The sequence below is a fragment of the Mustela putorius genome, unplaced genomic scaffold, assembly GCF_011764305.1.
Source record: "Mustela putorius furo isolate JIRA1106 unplaced genomic scaffold, ASM1176430v1.1 tig00537227_pilon_pilon_pilon, whole genome shotgun sequence".
NCBI lineage: Eukaryota > Metazoa > Chordata > Mammalia > Carnivora > Mustelidae > Mustela > Mustela putorius.
Window position 1 is genome coordinate 36,172,695 of NW_025422368.1, and position 27,936 is coordinate 36,200,630.

At 45.1% G+C, this 27,936-nt stretch overlaps 1 protein-coding gene and 1 pseudogene across 3 annotated transcripts in view; one reads left to right on the forward strand and one right to left on the reverse strand.

The window, feature by feature from the left end:
* The window catches only part of ETV6 (ETS variant transcription factor 6), a 232,567-nt gene that overhangs the window by 172,260 nt on the left and 32,371 nt on the right, over positions 1–27,936 (reverse strand). The window lies entirely within an intron of this gene.
* On the forward strand, positions 22,050–22,515 carry LOC101694401 (annotated as a pseudogene).

The window sequence follows — 27,936 nt, forward strand, 5'->3', positions numbered from 1 at the left end:
GGTGATGAAAGAAGGGAACCAACGCAATTGCCACTGAAGCTGAAAACGTAGCCCCCATGGCTCCAGGTCTGTTCTCTCTTGGGAAGGCAGAGCTGGTTGGCTGTTTCTTAGCAAAAGGAAGAAAATGGAGCAGGGCAGACACTGCTGTATTTGCAGTGGAAGAATGACATTCGTGTCCATGGTGCAGGAAGGGCAATGACAGGCAAAATGAAGGTTTTCCCTGAGGCTGAGGGGAAGCCATCCACCTGTGTGCACGGGAGGCCAGAAGGACGTGTTCAGATGAGTGTGTGCTGCTCGCCACGCTGGCTCTTTCACTTGCAGGAACAAAATCCACCTAATTAGATCAGAGAGATGTGGAATCTGCACCTACTCATAGGTTGGGATAAGAGGCTGAGCGGGTGATGGGCTGTGGACAACTGTCTGGAGGCCACTAAGGTGTTCTTAAAACTGGATGACGCAAACATGTAGTTGAATACACAGATCTGGGGGAAAAAAGTAAGCAACACCTAACACAGCCCCTTAATGGCTATTTCAGTCACTGTGTAAAAGAAAAGTATGGAACTTTAGAGCTGGGAGAGTGATCGACGGTCCTCCTAACTGGGCCCCTTACTGCAGATAGAGGATTGGAGATGTCCAAGGCGGTTAACTGCTAGTCTGAGTCATCAGTCTTCCTGACCTACCTCAGAGCATTCCTAGAGCAAAGGATGAAAGAGAGAAACCAGTTCCGCTCTGCCCACATCCCCCAACGTCAGCCAAAATTCGACCAACTTCTATCAAATGCTAATATGAACGCCAGTCTAGAAGCTGAAGCAGTCTGAATGAATCCCACTCATTTAGGTCAATGGGGTGGCATAAGTCAGTCCCAGTTCACCAGATCCCAGCCCTGATTCTCTACTTAAGTGGGTCCAAATGGTCCTCAATGCAAGGGTAATATGCAAGATGCTGTTTCCTTCAACTTTTCAGTATCAGACCCAGAGTGCTCAGCAAACTCCTTTTTACCAAGATCACGGACTCAATGCAGCTTGGTCAAGGTCGCCATTCTTCCCTGGCTCTTCTAGCTACATGAAGAAGGAATTGCTGAATATTTATTGATTATTATAAGAAACCTAAGAAAGAGATCTGATAGAAGTTCTTTGATTGGGTTACTTTTCTTCGATCCCCTCTTATAAACCAGTTGTTTTTTCTTTTTTAGGGAACTCAAAGCCTTTACTCCTAAAGGCCATATTGTGTCATCGTGACCAAAGTCACGATGCTGCCACAAATTCCCAATTTATGATAATCATAGAAAAGAAAACTGCTCAAAAACAAGGCAAGCGGTAGCCTGACCTTCCTTTATAAGGTCTGCTCACTGCCAGCAGCGAGAGAAAGTGCTGATTCGGGAGAGAGCCAGGCACAGCAGTGAGGACCACAGCTTACATGGGACAGACCTGTGTTCATGGCCCACGTAGGGCACTTTTATTAGCTGTGTGACCTTGGGTGATGTGCTTATCCTGTGAGTCTTGGTTTTCTCATCCTTAAAATGAAAATAACTACATGAAACAAGTCAGAGAAAGACAATAGTGTAGGATCACACATACGAGTGAATCTTTAAAAAAAAAAAATGAACTCAAAGAGAACAGACTGGTGGTTGCCACAGGCAGGGGTGAGGTGGTGGTGGGGTGAGGCAGGGGGGGCTGTCAAGAGGTAAAATGTCTGGTTATAAAATATATGGGCCCTAGGGATATAATGTACAGCACATTATTTACCATGCCTTATTGTATATTTGAATGTTGGTGAGATGACATCTTAAAAAGTTCTCATCACAAGAAGAAAAAAGTTCCTGACTATGTACGGTGATGGATGTTAATTTACTGTGAATCACCATCTCCCAATGCGTACCTATAGCATACCATTACGCTGTATACCTAAAACTAACACAATGTCACATGTCAATTCTATTCCAGTTTTTAAAAATATAAAAATTAAAGAAAACAGAAATCCCATCACCTACTTCTTAGCATTGTTCTAAGGATGAAAGGAAATACAATCTTCCACATTCGAGAAACCCCTCAAAACCGTAATCCCACATCTCACACCCTCCTGCCATACTGCCCAAGAACAAGGCCTTGTGAACTCACTAGGATTGTATCTGTACTCACCTGCAAATTGCTTCTTGTTTTTCCCTTCTACAATCCCCCTTCCAGAGCTGTCAGTCATCCTCTGTGCCCTACAGCCCTCACTGCCTCCTACCAGCCTTCCCTCCACTCCAAGTACATGGTACCTGCCCTGTGTTCCATCCCAATTCAAAAGCCCCCACCTTCCCCCACCCAGGAAGTCTACACTGACCTCCATGCCTGGAATCAGCGCTTACTCCTGACCGTCCACAGCACCCTGCCTGCGTGTCTCCCAGCCCCGATCCCTTTTTACCACGAGTTATAAACCACCCACCTCCATGATGGTCTCTACCTCTGGATTGTAAGTTGTATCTTTTCCACCTTGAGTTCCGTGCCTCTTGAGCCATGTGAAGCCATGCGTGTCATAGGTAGTCCATAAAGTCTTACTAAATTATTACTTAATTGGCTAATTGGTTTCAGCAGGCCCCTAATAAAATCGATGCTCGGAGGGAAGAAGTCAGCCCGGGTAGTTAGGCAATTCATTATCACAATATCTTTGATTAGTCAGCAATCACCTTGGAAGGCACAATGGCTCGAGGCGAGCCCGAGAGGTGTCGGGCTTGAAGCTGGTCCCGTTTTCCCAGGGAGCAGCAGCAGCCCTGTGTGTATGCCTGTACCCAGGGAGCCTGAGCCGGGCAAAGCTGGTTTCCTCTTGCCTTCCCTTCTCCATATTTCTCTGCTCTTTCCCTTTTCACCTCCTTTCTCTTATCTGCAACACAAATTCATCATTCATTCAGTAAATATTTAGTGAGTACCTACTGTATACCAGGCACCCTTCCAGAACAAAGCAAAATGATGCCACTAGTTTACATTCCAGTGCAGCGCATCTCCAACTTCGGGGTCATCCGACTCATCTGGGGATCCTGCCAAACAATAGAATCAGACTCGGGGGACCTGGGGTGGGGCCAAGCACCTGTATTTCTCCTGCGTTCCGGGATAATGCTCGTGCAACCTGCACCTGACCACATTCTCGTGGGGGGTTCTAGACTAGAGCACTGGTTCTCAAGCCTGGCTGCACATAGGAATCACCTGGAAAGTTTTATAAAATGCTGATGCCTGGGTCTCTGCCCCAGAGTTTGATTTCATCATTCGGGAATGGCATTAGGATTTTTAAAAGCTCCCATAGTGATTATAATGAACATCCAAGGTTGAGAACCACTATTCTAGTGGGAGGTGTGGATAGAAAATGAAGAAAATAAAGATGAACACTATGAAGAAAATAAAGCAAGTAAGTGCAACAGAGAGTGAAAGAGTATATTCTTTTATATAAGTTAATCAGGGAAGACCCCTCTGAGGAGGTGATCTTTGAACAGATACCTGAAAGATATGCAGGAATAACCCATACAGTTATCTGGGGGGGAGCTCTATATAGACAAAACAGCACATGCAAAGGCCCTGAGGTAGGACTCTGCTTGGAGTGTCTGAGAGATAGAGAAACTAAGATATAAGAATGTTCAGGAGAATTTATTGAAATGATGGTTCACAAATGTACCAAAATAGTTAATCTGTTCTTAATGGGAAGTCTAGGTACCCAAAGCCTGAAGGAGTTCAAAATGAGTAACGTTTTAAACTTAAAAAACACTCTGATTCTAGGAAACATCTGGAGGCAAGGGAAATGCACATGACTATGTTAAATCATTTAATCATCATAAGAACTGTACCAGATAAATCTCATTATCCTCATGTTAGAAATCAGTGACCAAAGGCTCAGAGAGGTATATCCACTTGCCCGTGACCTTAAAAGGGTGAGATTAACTCCAGTCAAAATAACGTCAAGATCTGTTCTCTTTCCGCTATACACATTAATCATCCATCAGGCTGTTCCCCCTTATTCTCACTTTGCACGTGGTCCCTGTCACAGGTAGAGTAGGTGGGAGAGGGAGGGCACGTGTCAGAAGAAGGAGGCAAAGGGTGAAGATGGGAGGGAAGAAAAAGAAGATTCAGGAAGTAAAAGAGGCAGAGAGAGGGAAAAGACAAGAGCAGTGCTCAAGGACAGTGATGCCCCCACACGTGTCTTCAGCTCCTGACTCTTCACAGCCAAGCCCCACAAAAGCCCTGCGAGATGGTGGGAGGGCTCGTTTCACATGTCAACACGGCTGGGCCGGTCATATGCCAGTCTAGATGTCGCCATGGAGGTCATCTTTAGATGAGATGAACATTTCTATCTGTGGGCTTTGAGTAAAGCAGACTGTCCTCCGTAATGGGGGTGGGCCTCGTGCAATCAGTCAGTGGAAGGCCCGAAGGTAAAACAGACTGAGGTCCCCCGGAGAGGAGGGACTTCTCTTCCAGCCTGCCTGTGGCCTCGCACTGCAACATCAGCTCTTCTCTGGGTTTCCGGCCTGCCGGCCTGCCCTCCAGATTTTGGACTTGCCAGCCTCCCCAACGGCATGGGCCAATTCTTTAAAATAAGCCTCTGGGCACGCGCGCACGCATGCACGCACGCGCACACACACACGTGACTGGTTCTGTTTCTCTGGGGAACCCTGACTGACACGGACAGCACCCCCCAGTACCATCACCCCCACACGGGGGTCACGTTTCTAGAAAGCGATGGGACTACCCTGGCTTCTGGCTCCTTCCCTCCACACAGGGCCTCTCTCAGGACTGGCATGTCACCCTAAGTCTCAGACAGATGCTAAAAATCTGACCACCCAAGGAATGTTTTGAACAGCTCTTCTCTCCCTTAGCACAGACTGAATGGACGAAGGAGGAAAGGGCACACAGGCAGACAACAGGGATGTGTTGCCCTCTGCCAACAGCCGATGAGACTACTGCCCCTCCGACTTCTGGGACCGCGCAGAAGGGCTCGTGTGTGCCAGAGTTCAAACCTCCCCACCTGAGGATCAAGCAAAACGCTTTGTTTTTATGAGGCTTCCTTGATGGGCTCGAAAATAATGATGGGAAATTAACACAACCACAGATGCCACGCTAAAATTCCAGGACTCAGAAACACCGAGAAAAGGCTGGAGCTTGCTGGAGCCTTGACAAAACGGGAGACAGAAAGCGGAAAAAAAATACAGAAAAGTAATTCAGTAATGCCGGTCCACCCACGGGGGAACGTTGGGAAATACCACACAATTCTTCCCCCAAAAAATGCTGATCAAAATACGGACGGGTTCAAAAATAAGGCTGTTGAAGAAAGCAAGGAAATAACGTATAAATCACAACTTGAGAGGAGTAGTCCTCTACGATTTTATTCATTTTTTAGTCATTAAGAAGGTGCCCCCGAAACGACCCAGAAGCCATTGTTCCCTTTGCATGACTGACATCTTGAAAATGCTTTTGGGAGAAGTGTTTGGAAAGCAGGGGGAAGAGCGTGGATCTCCCCTCAGAAAGCAGCGACATATAGGAACAGTCTCGTTCCCTCAAAAAGGAACTTAGGACCAGAAACAATCTCTACCCACCAGCGTCTCTGTGAGAGTACAGAACAGGGGGAAGCAGGATCTATGAAGAAAAAGGAACCAAGGCTTTTTAAAAAAGAAAATTAAAAAGCAAGTTTCTGCACTTAAATGGAAGAACTTCTGTTCCCTCCATGGTGGCGAGAAATGAATCTCACAGGTGGAGACCCTCCCAGGAGTGTTGATGTGTGGTGTGACCCTCTCCCCGCACTGTCCTTACCCAAAAAACTTTCTCCATGAAAAGAGGGAATGACTCTCACTCCTTGAGAATCAGCTCTGGAAACTGAGATGTGTGGTACTGGTTCACTCCATAACCAGACAGGAAAAAGAGTTAAAAACACTGAGGAAAACAAGACTAGTAGGCAAGAGTCAGTGCTAAAATCCTGGAGAAGTGTGGGTGGGGAAAACAGGAGAGACACAGGAGAATGCGGAGCAAAGCCAGGCTGGGTTCTCAGGGGAAAGCCAGATCTCCACAAGAATGGCCAAGGTCCTTCCACGCAATGTACACAACGCCATGGGTTAGTAGCGGTTACTCTGCACGGTGCTATGATTACTTAACGATGTTTGCTGCGGTCCTGGATTGGCAAAGGAGTCCCAAAGGTGTGTCATGCCTGGCTGAGGCCGCTGACCCTCCAAGCCCGTGGAGTTGCTGTGTCTCAGTGGGCTACCCTGTTGTCTCCAGAACCTAGTTAAATGCCAAGGAGGTGGTGGGTTTTTGGGTGTGACCTAAGGAGATGCCACTAACTGTCACGTCCTAAGGGGCCCCTCTAGAACTTTTCCTTGGTGCTCAGGAACTGTGACTGCCAGCCTTCTGTCACAGAATCAGAGCTTTCCAGGAAGGGCAATACATTCCTACCTGTGACCTCATTAGCTTGGATCAGCTCCTCGAATGCCCTAGCTATCAACTAGCAGAGCACAGGGCCCCAAGGCAAGGGTATATTTTAATAATAGCTGTATCTCATATTTCAGATACTTTTCAGCTTATAGTATGTTTAAAAAAATTGTTAGGAGCAAGGGGCTCGGGGCTGTGGGGGGGCAGGCACCCTGCCTGGATTCAAATCCCATCTCTGTAACTTTCCTGCTGGTTTCTCACTGCAAAGTCATCATGAGGAGAGTAGCTACCACCCGGGCTTGTTGAAGGATGGATGTGCAATAAACAGGTAAGGCACCTCGATCAGTACCTGGAATACAGGGACATGCAACAGACGCAGATTGATGGCCCCCCCAACCCTGCAACAGATTTGGGGATGGGGGCTCAGAGAGGCGAAAGGTCTTTCCTGGTAACAAGGAGAGCCAGGTTCCAGCAGAAGGCACAGAAACACACATGCACAGATCTGCTTGTGCACACGCTGTTGAGAAGGGATGGGTGAACTGGGGTGGATGGTGGGTGAACGTGGGTATCTGAGTGACCCAGGAAAAGCTTTGGAAGGGGATAGAGTACTACCCAGGAGAAAAGAGCACTCCCAAAAAAAGACAGAGCGGGCATTGCTTCTACAGAAAAATCAAGATTTCCCTTCCACGGCCTAGGCCAGGATCAGCCAAATGCTTTCCTAGTACGTGACTAATAGACTGCTGATCTCCTGACGAAAGAATACTCTGCAAACCAAGTCTGTAATGCTACCCACACGGCATGCAGAAAGCTGTGCTTGGCTGTATTAGTCAGAGAAACACAACCAATACGAGTGTGTGTGTGTGTGTGTGTGTGTGTGTGTGAAGAAATTTATTTTAAAGAATTGGCTCATAACGCTTGCAGAAGCTGGCAAGTACAAAATTTGCAGGGTGGGCTGGCAGGCTGGGAACCCAGGCAGCAGGCAATGCTATAGTTCAAGTCTGAAGGCAGGGGCTGCCGCACTCCCTCTTGCTCAGGGCAACAGGTTGGCGGGGGTGGGGGGTGCGTTGGCGGTGGTGCTTGGTCTTTTTGGGCCTTCAACTGATTGGACGAGACCCACCCACATCATGAAGGGCAACCTGCTTTATTCAAAGTCTACCAATTATAATGTTAATCTCGTCCACAAACACCTTCATCGAAACATCCAAAATAATGTCTGACTACAAAGCCAAGCACCGCGGCCCAGCCAAGTAAACACAGGTATCCCCCACTTTCCAAAACTTCGCGCTACACCACCTCACTTTTACAAAAGACCTCTGTTAGGACCTGTCTCCACTAACCAAATGAAATCTGAAGAGGATTTTCCCTTTTACGAGAAAAGGAGAAAAATGGAAATCGCATTCAGTGTTTGCTTTGCAGCAAGCGATTACAAAAGCAGAATATCCCAAGCAATGAGAGGGACCCCACCAGCTTGTGCCCCAGCAGCCACACTCAGCATCTCAGCATCAAGTGGCCGCAGCTTTGAACTGTGTCTGTGAGCATCCGTACTTGATCTCAGTTTCTTTCTGGGGTCAATTAGCAAGATGTACCTATATCCTAAGACATCAGAAAAGCCTGAGGGACGTTATATTTTGGGTTTGGGAATACTCAAAACTTTTTCCATAAAATTAATGGTACCTACCCCTTCACATTACATCATTTCAGCTTAAGAAGGTTTTTGTAGGAACGCTCTACTTTTGGATAGCAGGGGAACCTATATGTAAAATTGACCCTCCCATATGCCCCAGGTATTCTGCCTTCAAAGAACCCGTATCACAGAAGATTATGAGCTAGCTCTCCAAAGAAAACACAGGATGTCTACATGGACTTTCAAAAAAGAAAAAAATGAAAGCACGGGAATAAACTTCATGAAATTTAAGACCATGGCTTGACTTTCAAGACTGGGTGGGAAGGCAGGGCTGGAATGGGAGGGATGCACAAAGGCAGGGCGGTAGTACTGGGAATGTTCTAGTTCCTAAATTAGGTGGTAGGTTCAGAGGTTTTCATTTTATTGTTATACTTTGTAACTCACAGAGCTTCTTATTGTATCTTATTGTATACTGGACCCACCACTCAGAGCCATAGGGATAATAGATATAGAGGGAGATAATCTCAGATGTTACATATAAAGAGGAGAAAATTGAGCTTTCAGGCCATGGAGCGAGACCACTACCTCAACAGAGCCCTTCCCGATCACTCCTGAATAGAAATCTCTCCTTCTCCGATCATACCATCTACTTCATCCGTGAGCTAATACCACTAAGGTGACTTTTCACACACTTGGGCCTCCCGTCTTCAAGTGGATTTTAAGTCCCTTACATTTTGGGGAAGTTTCTTACAGCCGTTTGTATCTCCCCCCCACCACCCGCCGGCCCCCAAGTGTGGTTGAATGTCTGAGTAACTTAAAAAAATAAAATAAAAATAAACTCCCTGATGGCTGAAAAACAAGGTTTGTGGGGTGGGAGTGAGGGCGGGGGCAAAGGTAACCAAAAGATGTCAGCAAGAAAGCAGAGCTGCCTGAGCAGCCCCGGGGTCCCAGTGACGCAGAAAGTCCGAAAGACTCCAAAAGTTGGCCTGAGGGGTGAGAAGCCAGGCAGGGTCACACATCCGATTTTCACAAGCCTGCAGTGAGACAATGCCTACCCCACTTGGCATGATGCTATATACAGGCCCCAGGCTAACAAGGATGACACAGCAAGGCTCGCGGAGGGGTGCCCAGCAGACTGGTGAAAATCTCAATCATCTGTGACGTGCAGACTGCGAGCAGCCGGTGGGAAGCCCCTCCTAGGGGCGCGGTGCTGCAGCCCCACGGCTCCTTAAGAGAACACAGTATGGCGTGTGGCACTTCCAGCAAACTGCCCACCTTTCAGCAAGTTTCCTGGCTGGTCAAGACAATAGCTTGGAAGACAATGGGACTCCCCAAAATGGCCAACAGTGAGGACTGCTTTATGGGTCTTTAAATCCCTTATCCACACTGTTAATTTTTCTCATCAGGACTCCTCAACCCTAAACTTGAGATGTTCCTATTTGTCCCAGGCACCCCAGCTCTGACCTCTTCTAATTTCGGTGATGTGAGGTCAAGGGTGCGTGTGAGAGCGTCCTCTCACTGGAAACAAAGGTTCACCTGGAGAGCAAGTTACAGCATTTGATGTATCCACAGCACAGAGCGGAGGAAGAGAGAGTAACAGATGGGATAACTTCTCTACTTGCCAAAGTTCACGGAATAAGGCTGAGAGAATCATAAACACAACTACTGGATAGACTTCAAATGGCTTATAAATGGCTCCTGGTAAGGTCACATTCTAAGGTCTAATCTAGAAGGAGGGGAGACTGAGATGAGAATTACTGTAACCACGTTCTAGCCCAGCCTTGTCAATAACAGGTGACTATGGCCATGTAAGGTGACACGACCCGCTCAGTGACACTTCAGGTCACAGGAAGGTCACTGGCAGAAGTAGAACCAGGTCTCCCCATGCCACGGCCACTGCTGTTTCCACCATGCATTCTAGGAGAGATCATTTTACCCACCTGCCACATCCATGACTTGGAATTTGTATAAATTGGCACTAACTCAAAGACAGGCCCAGATTAGAATACATAAATCTACATGAAGGATGTTGAAGAGCAGTAATTTGGGGGTGGGTGGGGAGTGGGGAGAATGATCATCTCCTTACATCAAGAGAAGGAAAAATCATCAGGGGCTAAACCAAACTGAGAACACTTCCGAGGACCCACCACTCACAGCAACACGCTGGTTCCAACAATTCCAAAATTCCTCACGTATCAGAATTCTGATAACAGAATTCTCAACAGCAGCCTGTTGTTTGGCATGAGAGGGAACAAACGAGAATAGGAAATGGATCAATGGAAATGCAGTGCACGACGAGAATGTGAAAGTCTGTGTCCAGCTCACACAGAGAAACCCTGCAATCCAGTCAGGGTGAGGTCCTCACCAGCCTGCGCTGGCTCTGGGCTCAGGAGATCACCTCTCCAAGAAGAAGCCTGCCGGCCACATCAAACATGGGAATGGCTAGTGAGCTCACACCTCAGGATTCTTCTTTTAAGACTACCCGTTTGAGAAGCAGGGAATGAGATTTTTTTTGTCCCCTCACCAACACATTTTTTTCGTCTTGAGCCTCTTTGACACAACTGCTCCTCTTCTAGAGTCTGAAATGGAGTACTTCTGTTTACTTCCGTATGAGTTCCCTGAGGTCTGATTGTTGATGTCTGTGCAAGTCAGTGATTAGCATTCTGACTTCAGTTCCTTCTTCACAGTCAGCCAAGGAGCCCAAGAAGTTGGCTACAGCCACTCCCCAGGAACAATAGGCCCTTTCTACAAAATACAGGTTTGTCTTCCTTTCCAAACACCCAAGAGTTGGTCCTCTGGCAGAAAGGTCTACCTGACTGTACAAAATGTTCACTGTGGAGGAGAAAAACCAACTTGAGAAACCAACTTGCAGGTCCTCTGTCCAACAAAGTCAAGGCTTCACCCCTAATTCCATTTATAGAACTCGAAAGGTAAACTGTATGTCCCATCAGAAAGCAAACAGATACACCTATGGAAGCCATCGTTCTGGAACCGGGCCTGGTAGAAGCAACTGCCTACCAGAGAAGCAAGCTGTACGGGGATTCTCTCCACCTGTCCATTTCAGAATTCCTTAGTGCTCAATTAATACTTAAGACTTGGTCTCAGGGGGCGCCTAGGTTAAAGCCTCTGCCTTCGGCTCAGGTCATGATCCCAGGATCCTGGGATGGAGCCCTGCATCGGGCTCCTTGCTTGGCAGGGGGCCTCCTTCCCCCCCAACCTGCCTGCCCTCTCTGCCAACTTGTGATCTCTGACAAATAAATAAATAAAATCTTTAAAAAAAAAAAAAAAGACTTGGTCTTGGATCTGTCCTGCTCTCCAAAGTCTTGTGGGCCCTACTGTCTTTAGCACTTGAACTCGGGGCCCCAGGGCACTCAGTGACTCTCGATGAGACCTCAAGGGTAAGGAGGGCTCCCCACCCCAGAGGCTCTGAGGATGTCGATTCACTCTTTCACCAAAGAAAAAAATTTAAAAAGCTGAAATACACCCCATTGGACTCCCTCCTCTTTGAAATTTTTCTTCAGGACTCTTTGCAGAAAGACGATTATGCACTTGTGCTTGTTTTCCCAGCAAGAAGACACAGCGTTCGGTCCCTGCTCTGCCCTTTCACTAAATACTTTGTGCATCAGTTTTTCCGCATGTACACAAGGACGGTAAGAACGCACCCTGCTTTTCTCACACGGCTATTATCAGGATGGAACAAGATAACAAAAGCAAATATTTTAAAAGCTGCTTTATAAATGAAAGGCCCTGTTATTTTCATTCCTTTCCCCAACGTGAACGTGGGGTCTGAGGACATCAAGAGCTCAGACAAAGGGACATGGGCAGAAGGAACATTTGCTTCTTATCATCCCTGTCCCAAAGAGGTCCTCCAAAGATTTATAAAACCATGGAAGCGGAGGGGGTGGGGCTCCCACCACGACAGTACATCCCTAAAAACTATTCTGGAAAAGACCACAGGTTCAAGGCTCTCACTTTCATTTACCCCTATTAAAAGGACTTCAGCAGTAGCAGCTGGACGGACTCCCAGCCTGCCTTCTCTTGGTGAGACGTATGGAGATGGCGAGAGAGCTTGGTGGGCTGATAAAGGTTGGTCTTTGCTACACTCCAGGCTTCCCCTGAGAATATTCAAGGTATGAGGGAACCCCATGGTTCAAACAAATTTCCCTCAAAAGTTCCATCCCCATGGGACAGTTTGGAAGGTGAAATTATTTAGATTTGGAGAGGACTGCTTGTTTGGGAAGAGGTGATTTTCTTTTGAAACTTTGTTTTACCCTTTCATTAATAGGCTTGTGTTTTAGGACTTCATGTCCTTAAGTCACACTACAACAGACCAGACCAGACTAAATCAAGTTGTTTTTTTTTTTTTTTTTTTTTTGGCTAGTCAGGCCAAGAAGAATCGACTAGTCCAAAGCATGGAGCCAGGAGCCAGTTCACTACAAAATTGCTCCATTATCCCAATGCAGATTATCTAATCTAAAACCGCTCAAAAAATATCTGAAGGCCAGGGCAGAAAATACAAATAAAGGAGTCAGATGCTTGAAACACACACACATGCACACATACCACCACCACCACCACTAAAATCTCCAACTAATTTACACACCAGGAAAACTTGCTTTTCAGAGAGTCTTTGGCTGTTTTAGAAAACATGAACCAACTTCACCCAGTGGCGAATCCTCATGAACTGTTTCCCGGAGCTGGTGTGTCTGGGCACTAGCCCATGCTGTGTCCCATGTTTTATAGGACACTCTATGGCTACCATTTTTAGCATATTCTTAACTAACATACCCACAACAACAGGAAAATGGCCTGTGATGGACTCCCCTTCCCCTTCTTTTGCTCCCTCCTCTCTTCCTTCCCTATATAACCCCCAGGCTACTGTCCCTTCAAGGCCTTTAAAGTCCACTAACTGATTTCCCAGCGCTTGTCCCTTCCTCCCTCTTCCCCACTCTTGAACGGTTCCTTCGTGAAATCAGTTTGTCTTGAGCACCTACTGTGTGTCAATGCTCTGCTTGATGCGAGAAATACAATAAAGAACTAAACAGTCCCCGGTCCCTGTTCTCAGGTGCCTACCTTGTGATGGCGAGACAGACAAAACAAAGAATAAACAGACAAACAAAATATCTGCAAGCTGTAATAACTACTAAGGAAGGGACAAACAAGAGTCAGATTAAAAACAACAGGAGGAGGACCCGAAAATACTCTGGAGTGACCAAGAGGGCCTTTCTTCTTTATTTTCAATACCTTAGAAGTACACATATTTTAAATGTGGACTCTTAGACTCACAGGGCAATTACCTAGCTCTTTCTAAAATTTCCTTTTAATCTTAAAATAAAAAGGAGTTACATAACTGACATCATTCAGTCCAGATTCCTTCAGGAAGCTCTCCTGCTCAACCCTCTTGCCTGCCAGGAAGGAAACTCATCTCCCAATGGGTAGTTACAAGGCACTCCGCTAGGCTCTGTGGATCGTTTTGAAATATCTCCCACAACTTCACAAGCATTTCCTTCAACTCAGTGTTCTTGGGAAATTGGCTGGTGGGGAGAAGGAAATTAAAAAAAAAAACTGATCTACTCAACAAAAACCTGACAGTAGATTAAAGTCCCACAGAGGGAGAGAGTGTGTTTTAAACTTCTTGGTCTCATTCACATTGGCTCACCCATAAGTAGTCTTATGATTTTTTTTTAGGCAGCCATTCTATTCCCCAAATTTCTCTAACCTTTTCTTTTAAAACCCATGTTCTCTACATCTTCAATTATTTTTATCACACTTCTCTTCAACTTCTATATTTATACACACTCTTCTAAAGAGTGACTAAAACAGGAAAAAATAATAAGGAACTGACTAATGCAAAGGTTAGCAAAAGGGTTATTTTCCTTGAAACTTGTATTATTTTTAGTATATTTCAGCACTTTTTCCCAATCAGCTTTTAGTCAACTAAGGACTCCTAGGTTTATTCTTTCAATACTTGTACCAAGTAATGTTTTCCCTTTCTGTCTCTGAAAATTCGGGGTCCTCCTTACATGATCACTTTTTAAGACTCCTAACTAAATTCATTTTTTCAAATTCTCCAGAGTCATTTCTGACATTTCACACCTTAGAATATAAACTGCATACAGGCAGGGACTGTGTCTTTTTCCTGGTGAGCTTCATGAAGAAACAAGTTCTTTATGGACCATTTACATAGGCTCTGATGGCCATGCCGAGGATGGTTTCTGAGGCCAACTCAGCTTTGTTCTTCAAAATGTAAGTTTATACTGTTTATGAAAGTCTTGTTTGAGTTCTGCTACCAAGAGACCACAGGCAGATCCCCTGACATGCACCAGGTGCTGCCATGTTACACCGACATGAAGTGCCTCAGTTTCACTGGTCAGCTCTGCCAAAGAGCACCACTCAGGGAGTCAAGACATGCCTTTGGAACTGTCCTCTCACCAAGAGGCCAAGGAGAGGCCTGGAAGAAAAATGGACCTCTGGCTACAGAAACTAAAAGCACGGAGACTCTTGAGTCTTCACAGACAATGGAGGGCACCAAAAAGAAGGAAATTCTGACACAGGCTACAACATGGACGAACCACAAAACACAGGCCAAGTGAGTGAGGCCAGCCACCCCAAGGCAAATACTGTAGAACTCCATTTATGAGAGGCACCTAGGAGAGTCAAAGTCGAAAGGAGAATGGGGGCTACCAAACTGGGGAGGGCAGGGGGCAGTGGGGTTATTGTTTAATGGGTATGGAGTTTCAGCTAGGGAAGAAGAAAACGTTCTAAATGTGGATGGTGGAAGACGGTCATGCAGCAGTGTGACTGTACTTAGTGATGCTAAATTGTACACATAAAAATGGTTAAAATAGTAAATTTTATGTTATTTTGCTATAATTTTTAAGTGGAAAAGATGGGCTGAGAAAAAAAATTAGGTAAAAACAGAACAACAACAACAAAAAAAATAAGAACGTGAAGACAGGGGTACCGTGGACTTGATTTTGTTCACCAACTCTCAGATTCCTAGAATGAGGGGATCTCCCTCAAAAACTTAACATGGAAGTTTTAGCACTAATGGTGGTAAGCTCTGCTGTCCACGGTAAGAACTGAGAACCTTCAATGTCCCCCGCCTCATGCTAGGTACTGGAAGGAGATTAAAGTTAATTATAAATAGTCTAAGGAAGCCTACAGAGAATGAGACATACACTCAAATAACTATGCGCTATGCTGATTTGAATTGAGGTTTATAAAAAGAAATTCAAATGTAGTATAGGAGAAAGGACAATAAGTTCAAGAAAGGTTTCCAACATGAGTTCAGGGAAGGCAAATTTATAAGCATTTAATGAAGGAAGTTAGATACATGACCTTGACCTACTTTCACCTTTGCACCCGTTCCAGCCAATGAAGTGGGGTCCTCAGTATGGTCTAACGTCCTCCCAGCTGGAGGACTCTGCCATTCTACATGTTATATAATCTGAAGGACAGCCACAACACATTTGGGTGTTTGACTGGATCTCACCCAGTACAATATTTTTCCATTCTCTTGACCACCATCTGTTGCTACTCAAGAAAAAGTTCAATCATCAACAGACCTCTGTATTTTACTTTTTTCTCTATACTTCTACATTTTAACCTATCTTGCAGGATAACGCTCTAGGTTTCCAGAAATATAGAAGAAACACACACAACTAGGTTATTTTACTCTAAAATATCAGTTTCTAATGCTCAAATCAAATTGCACACATGTCTCACTCAACAAGATCCATCCACATAAGTGGTTTTAGAGAATGGAAAATAGACCTTTTCTGTCTTTCCCAGGTCCTTGGTGTTTTATGAAATAATGCAACGCATAGTGCTTAACTGAAAATGAACATTTTAAATGAATTAAAATGAACAAGCTGCATTTTATCAACTCTGAGGACTCTGTAAGTTTCATTTTTTGGGTGTGTATGCGGCAAAAGTGTTATTAATACATGCAAATCCCACCAAATCCTGGTTTCCTTCAATTTGTCCCATATGTCTTGAGAAAAAAAATGAGAAAGCCTGGCTCAAGCAGAAAAGAAAGAACACTGTCCCTCCATTTTATTGATACACTTTCAAAGGAGCAATCTATTACAACGAACCCTTTGCAATACTGCAGTGGATTAAGCACCTGACAAAAGAAAGGAAGAATTCTCAATACGGGTAGCATTATGTGCAAATGGAAAGATTTTCAGAGCAGGATGGTAGTGGCTTCTGGAATCTGCCTTCAGGTGTTCAAACCTGGGCATTTTCTGTCTGCAAACCTTGGGCAGGTTATATAACCTCTCCAGCCCTTGATTTCCCCACCCATTAAGTATTTCATCAATACCGATACCTAGCTCAGAGCATTGCATGGAGAGCTGAATGAGCACGTAGCAACATAGAGCTCTTTGTGCAGTATCTGGAATGTAGTAAATATTTAGAAAATGCCAATTTTTCTTTTACTGATCAACTTGTATTATTATTTTTTTTTAAGATTTTATTTATTTGACAGACAGATCACAAGTAGGCAGAGAAGCAGGCAGAGAGAGGGGACGGGAAGCAGGCTCCCCGCTGAGCAGACAGCCTGATGTGGGGCTGGATCCCAGAAGCCTGGGATCATGACCTGAGCCGAAGGCAGAGGCTTTAACCCACTGAGCCACCCAGGCACCCCAACTTGTATTCTAATTCCAATGCAACCACTGGCCACTTGCAACCTTAGACATTTCACTTAGCCTTTGGAGATGGGAGGGGGCATTTATACTTTTCATCCCAGTAACTTATTTATATTATAACTGGAAGTTTATACCCTGCAGCTATTTTGCCCATCCCCCTCCCTCCCTCCCCTCTGGCAACCCACTAGAGTTTGTTCTCTGTAATTTTTTAGTTAGCTTCTTTTGTTTATTTGGGGTTTTGTTTTGTTTTGTTTTAGATTCCATACATAAGTGAAGTCACATGGCATTTGTCTTTCTCTGTCTGACTTACTACACTTAGCATAGTACCTTCTAGGTTCATCCACATTGTCACAAATGACAAGATCTCATTCTTTTTTATGGCTGAGAAATATTTCATTGCCCACATACATGACATCTTTTTTATCCATTCATCTATCCATGGACACTTACATTGCTTTCATATCTTGGCTATTCCAAATAATGCTGCATCAATGCAGGGGTGCATGTACCTTTTTGACTTGGGGCGGGAGGGTATTGTTTTCTTTGGGTAAATATCCAGTAGTGGAATTACTGGATCATATGGTATTTCTATTTTTAATTTTTCATTTAGCTTATTTGAAGCCTCTTGGTTCTCCCTACTTCTATCTTACCTTATAAGGATAATAGGGAAAAACTGGGATAAGACCTATAAAGAAAGTTGAGCTACAGGAAAACATTAAACTCCCTTACTAGTTTGGAAGGAGCAAGCTGCCTTGTGTGAGATGCCTGGGTTGGGAGGCACATGGTAAAGAGCTGATGGCCACTTCTGGCCAAGAGCTAACAAGTAACTGAAATCCTCTGTCCACAAGTGCTAAGTACTTTAGCACTTTTAGTAATTTGCCAATAAAAGTAGATTCTGCCCCAGTCAAGCCTCAGATGAGACCATTGCCGTGACTAATACATTAATTACAGCCTTGTGATACCCGAAGTGAATGACCCAAATAAACTGTGTCCAAATTCCTGACCCCCAGAAACTACACGAAAGTAAACATGTGTCATTTTAAGCCACTAAGTCTGTGGTGATTTGTTACATAGACATAGAACGCAAATATTAATATGGAGATAGGGAATGCAGTGGTACAAAATACACACACACACACACACAAGGAAGGATTCCTAGGATTAAGCATCACTGCTGTAGTGATTTAGGCTTATGGGAGCATTATGGCAGGAAAGGACAGTAAAACCAAGGACAGATACTATAACAATCTTCTCCACAGTAATGGGGTATGAGAAAAAAAGCAACATAGCTTTCTGTGGCATTTCATCAAACAAGTAACAACCAAAGGTTTTGTTTTCAATTTATTTTCAAATTAGGTAAGTCAGCCTTTCTGGAAACCAAATTGGGCAAGAGATTTTTGTCAAGGTCCAAATCCTCTTGCCAAATTGCATTACCTTATGGGCATGATTGGAAACCTCCCGGGATTTAGTTATGGGAAAGTTTCACAAATGAGACACCCAGATTGGACAGCTAACATGCAACTTAGTTCACATTAAATAAACTGACCCAGGCCAGGAGATCAGAAAAGCCTTTTGGTAAGATGTGGGTTCTGAGTTCATTTTCTATTTAAACACTCTAATTTTCCAGTCCCTCTCACAGATGCACACTCTGCGCCACTTAGCCCCTCATCCAATGCTCCCTCCTGCGGCAACACCCCTCTTCCATTTTATCAGAGTCTCCACTCAAAACTTTGCCCTTAAATTCTTCATTAGTCTAGGGCCTTCTTCAACATTTTCCAGAGAATCAGGGAATTTCAAAAGTAAGAAGGTTCCTTTGAGATTTCCTTGTCCCATTCTCTCATTTTACCAGAAAAACTGTGAGGCCCACGGAATTCAAATGACTGGTTCTAGTTTAGAAGCAGAATCTTTTTACAACCTTTAAACTATTTCTTGCGAACAGAGAGGAGGAGTACGTTTCCCTCAAAACCTGCTCTTTCATCTTTTCCTGCATCTGTCTGCTCTAACGCCTGCAGCCTTGGTAAGCACCCCCTTTCCCAGGAAAGCATTTCAGTGAATTACCAACTATGAATGGACGAGACCCCAGGTAACCACCCTGTGTCTTAGAGGCTGACGTGACCTCCATCATTCACAAAGCTTCTGCCACTGTCAATCCCCAACAAACTCAGCTGAGTCATGGCAACAACAACAACAAAACGATTGGCCCCACTGCTTCAGGGATGAGCTAAGGCACAATATAATCATGTTATTCAAGAAGATTCACCAACGGCAGCTTGAAGAAAAAGACAAGAAGGAAAACGATGTATTTAAATTTAACAAATATTTACAGAGGTATCGCCCACAATTTCTCCGTAATTTGTTTATCGATTTAACAAATGCTAAATATCACTCATGTTAATCACTTCGCTATTGGGAATAAAAAGATGACGTAAGAGAAACAGCCTCTGTCCTCAGGGAATTTACAGTCTAGTAAGGAAGTCAAATATTTAACAATGATGATAATAACAGAGAACCTTTTACTGAGCATCTACTAAGTGCCAGGCTGGTTCCCAGGGCTTTGGAAAAGTTAACTAACTCCTCTAGTTGTCACTGCAACTCTGTGAGGTAGGCTCAATTTTTTTGATATTGAAATACAGCTGACACTCGAAGTTACATGAGTTTTGGGTGTGCAACAGAGTGATTCAACGTCTCTACACCTTATGCTCTGCTCATCGTAAATGTAGCCACCATCTGTCACCATAGAGCACGATGACAATACCACCGACTGTGTTCCCTTTCATCCCCATGACTTACCCACTCCATAGCTGGAAGCCTCTAGCAAGGCTCTATTTTTAATCCCTATTTTTACTCTCAAGAAAAGTAAGGCACAGAAAGATTGGGTTCCTTGCCCAAAGTTCCATTCACCATTTCAAGAAATATTTGCTTACTGTGTTCCAGGCACTGCTCTGGGCGCTGGTGATACAGCAGTGAACAAAGGGGACCAAAGTCCTCATTCCCGTGGGGCTTCCATAAGAGTGGAAGGGGACATATTTGAAGTAAAAAACAACTAGAATCAATGTCAGAGAGTGACAAGGGCCCTACAGGAAAACAGAGCGGTGAAGGGGACAGAAAGGATTGTTTAGAGGTAGTTGGGTCGTTGCTATTTCAAAAGGGTGGCCTTGGAAGGCCTCTCTGAGCAGGGATCAGAGGTGTATGCAAGCACCAGAGGGAGGCTCTTCAGAGCCCACAGCCTAAGTGCCTTGCTTACTGCCTCTCCTCCAGCGTCTCCTCCATCAACGTCTCTCCTCCGCATGCCATGTAAAAGAGGCTGCAGCCTTGCCTTTGCTTCTAGCAAACTCCTTAACTAAGCTTTATTTTCTCTTTTGATTATCAAAGTAATGTATTCTCACTGGAAAAAAAATAGGTTTAAAATTGGGTTTTCATAGAAACGTCTATTCTCCCAGATGCTGGAGGTTCATTGGCCAAAAACAGAGGGGTTCTGGAAGTCTGACAACACCAAGTGGAAGAGAGAAATGGAAAAGGCCCTGAACAAGGATTCCAGAAATTCAGGTTCTGGTCCTGGATTTGCCTTTAACCAAAACCTACCTTTGCAGGCCTATTATGTTCCCTCCCGGGGCCTCAGGGTCCTTACCTCTAAAATGAAGGAGGTCAATTAGGCAGTAGGACCACAAGACTCTTGTGAACATTCCACAAGTGGATGATTAAAAACAGAAGTCACTGGGAACGTGGGGAAAGCCAACCGAGCACACTAAGGACTGCCAAACACACGAGTCCCCAGAGCTGAACCCACAGCCAGGTAAGGGGGCAAGAGGAGTGGCTGAGGTTCCTGCAGCCCTTCGGGATGCCCCCAGGTCAGCCAGCACAGGAGGGAGAACGAAGGGTAGGAGGGGGCCACTAGGACCTCAAGGCACCCTACCTGGCTACCAGATGAGGACAGTTACAAGTGTGTGTCCTGGGAAACTCCTGGGGCTCTGATTCCACATCTCAGGGGACCTGTCAGATGAAACCTGATTACACTGAGAAAGGATAAGTGTTGCTGACAACACGAGCCCTTCTCCTCCTAGCTCAAACCATCAGCATTCTCTCCACCTCGTGGAAGAGCCCCCTGGAAGAGCACAACTGGACAGGATCATTAATACAGCTCCCTTCTGCTGGGGAACCCTGAATCCAGGGAAAGCAGAGAGCGCCCAGGACAAACTCCCCTGCCTTGCAGGAAGGGTCCCAAAGTCAAATGAAAGAATTCCAACTGCTTCAGAGCAATGGCCTTTGTGGGGACGGTTCCCATTCGTCTCCTCGTCGCTCTTTTCCCCAGCTTTCTCCATACTGTTTGATCCCTGTCCGCATCTGCCACTTCACTATTCAACTCTTAGAGTGCTAAGTAACCTAGGCTAGAGAAATCTCTATTTCAATCCCCTAGAATCTGCTCACACCACAATAATTTTTTGGAGATTTATTTATCTATTTTAGTGAGAGAGAGAGTGAGAGCGTGTGCTAGGGGCAGGGGCAGAGGAAGACGGAGGGAGAGAATTCTCAAGCAGACACCCTGCCGAGCACAGCCCTACATGGGGCTTCATCCCATGACCCTGAGATCAAAACCTGAGCCGAAACCAAAAGTCCAACATTCAACCGACCAAGCCACCCAGGCACACCTCCTACCACACTAATTTTTCTAAGAGTCCTCTGAACCTGAGCTCAATCTGATAACATCATGAAAAGGAAGGACAATGTACTTCCAGTTCATGACAATGAGTCTAATATATGCAATTGAAGTTTGAAAATGCCAGAAAATTCAGTGTTTCACAGAGGCCTGTCTTCAGTATCTTTTGACACATTTCAGTGAAATTCAGTACACAGAAGTTACAGATGACATACACTAAGGGACATCCACCATCTCTGCATGACCATTTCCCCATTTTGCTTTTTAACCACATAGTGAACGAAGGGAAGAGAAGCACAGTGATACATGGAGCCATAATGAACATCGAGCTGGATTCTCTCCCAGCTCCTTAAGGAAAGGGAGCATGGTATTTCCACAGGGAAGGAAAGGATACGTCTTCTAAGGGGGGAGACAGGATGAACACACATAAAAATCCATGTGGATAAACGATTATGACTTTGCAGAGCTAAAATATGAAAGCAGAGAGAAGGCTGTAGCAAACAGAGACAACAATTGGGGGGCGGGGGCAGGTTTCACTGGGAATGTTTCTAGAGAAGGAGGTTTTCAAAGCCCTGATTTGAAAGTAAGAGAGAGCCACATTTAAGCAGAGGTGCCCCACTGTGAACGTGATCATCCTCCTATTTAACCTTTGCACTGAATGATATTAAAAATCTATTAAGCCTCTCACTGGCGGGGCGTGTCCCACCCAGCCAATCTTCCCTGCTGCGCCTCGGGCCAAGGTTTCAAGGGACCTCACCAAAATGCCATCTCAAATGGAACATGCCATGGAAACCATGATGTTCACATTTCACAAGTTTGCTGGTGAGAAAGGCTACTTAACAAAGGAGGACCTGTGAGTACTCATGGAAAAGGAGTTCCCTGGATTTTTGGAAAATCAGCAAGACCCTCTGGCCGTGGACAACATAATGAAGGACCTCGACCAGTGCCGAGATGGCAAAGTGGGCTTCCAGAGCTTCTTCTCACTAATCGCAGGGCTCACCATTGCATGCAATGACTATTTTGTAGTACACATGAAGCAGAAGAGAAAGAAATAGGCGATATTGAGCACCACTCCTACCCAATGAGAGTTCTTCCGAAGGGTCTCTTAAGGAATCTGTCACACAGCTTCCCTCTGTATAAAGGATTCCATTGGCAGTTGGGGATCCTCAGAAAATTTACAAATAAAATCCAACCCCCATTTGAGAAGCAGAGAAAGAAAAGTCAGATAAGCTTTTAATTTTTATATTGTTTGCATCCTCTTGCCCTCAATAAACAAATTCCTTTTTTAGTTCCTCAAAAAAAAAAAAAAATCTATTAAGCCTCACATAAGACAGCCCTTTTGGTTTCACAACGGCCACCTGACTGACACAGCTTAAAGGATGAACCGAATCCTTTTTATAAAAGCAACACGAGCCCAACATTCAAATAACTCCATAGAAAGCTACTTTAAATGCATTACTGCATATATAACCCTCATGAAAACCCAGTGTGAGAGCCAACAATCACTGGCCCATTTCTTAGCTGAGGAAACTGAGCCTCCAAGGTTAAATAACGTGCCCAAAGTCACAGCAAAAAAGGGGCAGAAGCTGAACTCGAACACAGGCAGATCTAGCCCACTTTAAAGGCTACTGAGTTCTTAACCACCCTGCTAGGTAGGTAAAAGAATACAAAGAAACCACATCTCCAGAGATGAACCTAAAATAAAGACTTTCCAAAAGTCATCCGAAACAGAACACTGTATTATCCCGTGGCACAATAAAATGCATTCTTCTACCACCATCCACTCCAATGAAGATTTTATTTGGTACAAATCCATCTGGTCTTCCCAAGGGCATATGCTGGTGTGGGCAGTGGCTGCACGATCCCTCTTGTTAGAAGGAGAAGTGGTCACAGAGGACTAGCTGTTTTCTCTGAGGAGAGAGACGCCTGCTGTCCACCAGCCCCCTCTGGTCCTCTTCCCTGAAATCCTCACTCCCTCTGCTAGCCGCCGAGTCTCTGAGAACAGATGGTCAGGGATGGGTGCAAGTGAGGCCGTCATCCCTGTGGCTTCCCCCAAGCTCCATCGCTAGAAAGCAAATAGAGGAAAGCAACGAGGGAAAGAGATAAGACAGAAGAAGAGCACTGGGGCTAACAACCACCAGAAGGAGAAGGCAAGCTTTCCCCAGTGTGTACTTCTGCCACCCCTAGAAGGGAGTTATCTTGGTCTAGTCTCTGGAGGGAAAAGCAGGATTCCATGACCACAGACTATTCCTGAAGCCTAACTTACGTGAACTCTACCATCCAAGCACCAGGCTAACAAGGACCAGAGGTAAGTAGTGTCTTCTCACCTCTGGGTCCCTCTTAGCCAAATGGATGTGCCATGAAGAGGAATGGTTAGGCACGTCATTAAGTACCAGAGACCCAGATGCCTAGTAGTGGGACTAAGTAAAAAATGACTTTGGTCTATCTACAGTCCTCAAAGATGAAGAGACTCACAAAAACACAAGCACATCTGACTTCCCATCTGCCTACACTTAAACTGCGTACAATGCATGTTTTCGTCAAAAACCAACCACTTTCCAGGGCCTGTGTGTGCCATATTTCCCATGCTTCTAAGTTCCCTGAAATAGTTCACACTATCCACCTTCCTAATCTACCTTGTGAACTCTTCTTACTCATGTTCTGATGACCAGATCCAACACATTCCCCCCATCATTCCCAGAAATCTTCTCTCCCAGACAATGGTAAGCACCCTTTCCCTATGACCTAAGTGTTCTATAGCACATATCACAGTGCATTTTAATTCTCCCCACCAGATGGGAAGTTCTTTAGGGGCAAAAAACTGACCCAATCAGACACAAAGAAGACTGGGCTCATGAGAACATAGCTTTCCCTTCAAAGAGTTTAATATCTGATAAAATCAACAAGGACCAACTGCACCAAGCCTATGTATAAAGAAAGTACTCACTGTGTGCCCAGAATTGTTCCAAGTCCTGGGTGGGACCAGTACGATGGTGAAAGAAACAAAGTAAAGATATGATGGTGTCTTTGTTCATATAAAGCTGACCTGCTACTTCTTCACACCAACTAAAATAAAAAGCACTGAGGATTATCTTTATTGTGCTTCCCACAAATGTTCCTTCAGTTCATAATACTCCTGCTAGTTTCTAAAAAATGAAGTCATATACATAGAGTCATCTCTCGTATGTGGACAACTGATGATACGTGCAAGAATATTTATAGCAGACACGTTCACCGTAGCCGAGATCCTAGCACCAATGTGAACGCCCATCAATGGGAGAGTGAATGAGTCAACGGAGCAAAATCCCCGTGGAACATTATATAGCAGACAAGGCAAATGAACTACTGTGGCATGCAGTAATATAGACGGATGATAGCAGTGACAATATTAAGTAAAAAAGATTACACACAGTCTGATGCCCTTTTCACATATATACAGTTTATGCCTTAACGTTTTCCATTTTAGGAGCACACACAGGTGAAAGAAAGCGAGCATACAGAAAGGACAGCAGGGAAGGAAAGTTGCACACAGGGTTCAGCTGACGGTTACCTTGGGGAAGATCAGATGCGAGGAAGAAGGAGGAAGGAGAGAGGATTGGACGCAAGGAGGACCATCATGGGGTCCAATGGAGGGTATTCTCAAGGTCCTAGCTTTGGTTTCAGGGGATGGGGCTGGGCTGCTCATTAGATCACTTGAAACAGACCAAAATATGAAGATAACGTGTCATGAAGTAAGGATTGTGATTTACCTAGTTCCTTGCATATTAAGACCGATATCAAAACAAAAGAACAAAAGAACAGGAATATTAGAAGATGGTGCCTGAATGTATGCAGAATGTACAGGTGTCCCATAAAGGAGTGAGGAGGGCAGAGAGAGGACGGCTCCTGCCACACCTCCCCACTAACTGATTTCCCCCAGCTGCCCTGTGTCTACGTTACCAATTGAAAGGAGGCAAGACATATGCATCCACACGTTCCAGCGTCAATTTGCAGAGCCCTCTTTTCCCTCTTGGCATTTGCTGGAAGAACTCTTGCTCCAGAGGACACCAGACACCCTTCATTTACCTCAGCACCACAGAGCACGGGTGGACCGGCATTAATTTCATCTTTGAATATTCTGACCCTCTCCCAAGTGCATCATAAATTCACGCGTGCGACACTGAGTACATGGAGCTTCTGGCGAGAACATTGCTATATTTGCACGTGAAAATCAATCAGGTCTATCTTCTTCCACGAGTTATACTAAGCAGACAAAGCTCTCTCTGGATGGTTTGGGCTGCAAGCCCCAGAGAAAGCGTGTAGCAGATGTCTGAGAAATAGACAAAGGGCGGGGAGGGAAAAGTCTCCCAGTGGGAGACAAATGACTCCGGAGAGAAACGTGCCCCTGGAGGGAAACGTGGTCAGCCAGGACACTGAAACACATCCAATGTCTACAAAGAATATGGCTAAGGATGCCCAAATCTCCAAACACCCTCAGACCAAGCCCCTAACCTGAAACTTCAGTTGATGGCAGTTTATTTTTTTGTTTTATAAAAAGCTAGGCAGTGAAATGTTGGAATCAGAAGGGCAAATTTTCTTTGCTTACCTAAGCCCGCCTGTTAGCATAACTGTGGGCATTTCTATGCCAGGATGACTGCAAACAATCAAGTCTTCTTCTTGGAGAAGACTAGAGGAGAGCTAGCCATGGTTTAAAGTAAAACAAAGTTAAAAGTACTGCACAGGGTCTTTAAATATTCAAAACCCACCTAATGAGCACAGTAAATGCTCTGAGTTCCCCCCCTCTCCCCCCTACAGCGGGGTCCCTAAATTTCAAGGGAAGGAGGGGCTTCCTCTATTTATTTTGGCTTTTGCAGAGACCCTTGAAGGACAGGACCCCATATTATGGTCCTCCCTTGCCCTCGAAATACAGGCGTTCTTACTTCCATACTTCAGAATGTCCTTCCACAACTTCAGCAAACACCCCACATTTTCCTGCCTGGCTAAGTCTCGGGTCTCCTTCCCAGTAAATAATCTTGATGAGACCTTGCCAGAAAACATTTCTTAATCACATATTTTCTTTGTCTAAAAAGAGTTGTAGATGTGATAAGTAACCTTTGTTGCCAGGCCTTCCCACACTTTGAGGAGCCCCAGGTCATTTAATGTGAAGCTTGGTTTGCTTCTTTGAGCTACCACGACTTACACTTTATTTTGCAGCCTGTATTTAAACCCTAGATCAATGAGCATGAAGTAGAAAACTGTGGTTATGCCCCCTGACCTTGCTGTTTAAATATACGCAGTCTTGACCAGGTGATCACAAAGGATTATTCTAATTAGCCCCTAGGGATACAGAGGCAGGCCTGGGGGGATGGGGGCACCTGGGGCTGTAGTTATTCTGGAAGGGCCTCTATGTGCCACCACTCCCTCCCCAAGTTCCAAGTTGCCCTGAAATTTTTTGCATTCTTTGGCCCCAGATCCAGATAGGAGTAAAAGGGCTGATGCCACCTGGTTTTACCTTCTGCTGTCTAAGAAGGCACATGGGCCTTGTGGGAGCTGCTGGGAAGACTAGCGAGACAGGGCGCTCATCCTGCCTGGTGACTGAGACTCTGTAAAAATGGATCCCTCAAGGCCAAGGGAGAAGGGACTAATGGAAAACCAAACAAGTCACTGGACAGCCATAAGACTAAAGCAGGAATGATCAGGGAGCCCAAACTTGACTCTTCATGGTTGCCCAGCAACGCGGCAGTCCTTCCCCTGGGAGACCCATGCTCCCAGGGTGTGGAGTAATCACGTTATATTCTTGGTAAGTTCATGTATTGGTTCTCCAACTGCTTCCCTCAGCAAGTTCACAGGCCTTTAACCTGAAGGGATTTTCAGCAATGTCCCTGAAACCTTACCTGTCACTCTTCCTCTATATATACCAGCGGCTTCCATGAGGTGGGCTGCTTTCTTTGCCCAAAGCATCCCCCCTTGATGCAGGCTTCCCTAGCCCACCCTGAAATGGATAAGACTGTGGCCCTGGAGTCTAACAGCCCAGAATCTAAGGGGGTCCCTATCATTTCCTTGTCATGTGACCCTGGGAGCCTAGGTCACATGACAGGTATGAAGATTAATTGACCAAAAATACCTGTAAAATACTTCAACGGTACCCAGTCCATGGTACACGAGCCCCATGTCAGCTGCTGCCATGAGGATCATTATTCAAGCTTACAATGAACTTTCTCCCTCTTCTAAACCCTGAGCACACCTCTGCATTTGGCACTGATTACATACTGTGCTCAGATATTTCTTATCTTCTTCTATGCCTGTCTTATCTCAATTAGGCCACAAGTTCCTTAAAGGTAAAGCCTACAGTCCCTGCGGGCCCTTCTTTCCCTGTGGTGCTGGGAGGTGTCTTAAACGCAGGAACACAGTAAATGCTTGAGGACTTTCTGGTAGAAAGGAAATATGTGAATCAACAGCTATCGCCCCTGCCGACTCAGTGAAATGTCTACCGATGTTTAGTCTGACTGTGGCTGGTGGTGTCTGAAGGAAGATTGACAAACACTTCATATGTATACAGAAAGACTGTTTCTTTCAAAGCCTTCTTTTAACGGCTGAGAAGAAAAACGCTGGAATCACCCACTTTTGTTCCATCATCCAAACATA